This window comes from Choloepus didactylus, chromosome 1 (assembly GCF_015220235.1).
Source record: "Choloepus didactylus isolate mChoDid1 chromosome 1, mChoDid1.pri, whole genome shotgun sequence".
Lineage (NCBI taxonomy): Eukaryota > Metazoa > Chordata > Mammalia > Pilosa > Megalonychidae > Choloepus > Choloepus didactylus.
The window spans coordinates 71768146-71770210 of record NC_051307.1 but is presented as its reverse complement, the minus strand read 5'-3'; the positions used below and the strand labels follow the sequence as shown (position 1 = coordinate 71770210).

The 2065-nt window shown below is 36.7% G+C and overlaps 1 pseudogene; it reads left to right on the top strand.

Annotated features, from left to right (window-relative positions):
- The first annotated feature begins 1025 nt into the window (after nt 1-1025).
- Nucleotides 1026-1629, top strand: LOC119534836 (annotated as a pseudogene).
- The last annotated feature ends 436 nt before the right edge of the window (nt 1630-2065 follow it).

Below are 2065 nucleotides of genomic sequence, written 5' to 3'. Positions count from 1 at the left end.
GGAAACTTCAATACATCAGTTTCTATAATGGATAGATAGAAGATCAAAAAGGAAGTAGAAGAATTAATGATACTGTAAACCAATTAGACCTAACATATACACACACACACACACACACACACACACACACACACATATCACATTTCACCCAACAGCAATGATACACATTCTTCTCCAGTACACATGGTTCATTCTCCAGGATAGACTATAATGTTAGGCCCAAAACTAGTCTTAATAAATTCAAAATTTTAACATCTTCCAATGCATTTTTTTGACCACAATGCAATGAAGCTAAAAATCTATAACAGAAGGAACTAGAAAATCCACCAAAGGATGGATATTAAGCAATACGCTCTTAAACAACCAATATTTCAAAGAAGAAATCACAAAGAAAATTAGGATATATCTTGAGGCAAACTAAAATGAAAACAACAAAATACCAAAACTAGTGGGATGTGGCAAAGGAAGAGCTGAAAGGAAAATTCATTGCTCTAAATGCTTACATTGAAAAAGAAGAAAGATCTCAAATCAGAGACCTAGCATCACAAATGGAGTACCTGGAGAAAGAAGAGCAAACTAAATCTAAAATGAGCAGAAGGAAGGGAATAACAAATATTAGAGCAAGATAAATAGAGAAAAATAAAATAATAATAACAACAGAATCAAAAGTTGGTTCTTTGAAAGATCACTAAAATTGACAAATCTTTACCTAGACTGATACAGAAGAGAGGGAATGCAAATAACTAAAATCAGAAATGAAAGGGGGGATTACTACCAACAGTATAGAAATTAAAAGGGTTATAAGAGGATATTATGAACAACTGTATGCCAACAAATAACCTAGATGAAATGGACAATTTCCTAGAAACACACACAAACTACCTACTCAAGAAGAAATAAAGCATCTGGCTCCTGCTCTCACAGCCATTGCAGTACACTGAGCTCCATAGAGACAGTGCCTGGGCAAGTGTGAGTCAGATAAATGCTGGGCGACTCTGTGCCTCGTGGTCAAAAAATAACTAGACATGGGCAAAGGGGACCCTAAGAAGCTGAGAAGCAAAATGTTATCATATGCATTCTTTGTGCAAACCTGCCAGGAGGAGCACAAGAAGAACACCCGGATGCTTCAGTCAACTTTTCATTTTTCTAAGAGTGCTCAGAGAGGTGGAAGACCATGTCTGCAAAACAGAAAAGAAAATTTGAAGAAATGACCAAGGCAGACAAGGCCCATTATGAAAGAGAAATGAAAACCTACATCCCTCCTAAAGGAGAAACAAAAAAGAAGTTTAAGGATCCCAGTGCACCCAAGAGACCTCCCTTGGCCTTTTTCTTGTTTTGTTCTGAATATAACCCAAAAATCAAAGGTGAACATCCTGGCTTATCCATTGATGATGTTGCAAAGAAACTGGGAGAGATGTGCAGATGACAAGCAGCCTTGTGAAAAGAAGGCTGCTAAGCTGAAGGAGAAATATGAAAAGGCTATTGCTGCATACTGGGCTAAAGGAAAGCCTGATGTGGAAAAAAAAAAAAAGAGTCATCAAGGCAGTGAAAAGCAAGAAAAAGAAAGAGGAAGAGGAAGAAAAAGATGAGGAAGAAGATGAAGTTGAAGAAGAAGACGATGATGAATAAGTTGGCTCTAGCACAGTTTTTTTTGCTTGTCTATAAAGCATTTAACCCCCATGTACACAATTCACTCCTAAAGAAAAAAATTGCAATGTAAGGCTGTGTAAGATCTGTTTTTAAACTGTACAGTGTCTTTTTTGTATAGTTAACACACTACTGAATGTGTCTTTGGATAGCCCTGTCCTGGTGGTCTTTTCAATAGCCACTAACCTTGCCTGGTAGAGTATGGGTGATGGAAATTTAAAGCAGGTTCTTGTTGCACAGCACAAATTAGTTATATATGGGGATGGTAATTTTTCATCTTCAGCTGCCTCTGATGTAGCTTATCTGAAATAATTGTCATTCTGTTAAGTGAATACCACTCTGTAATTGCAAACAAACAAACAAAAGTTGCAGCTGTTTTGTTGACATTCTGAATGCTTCTAAGTAAATACAATTGTTT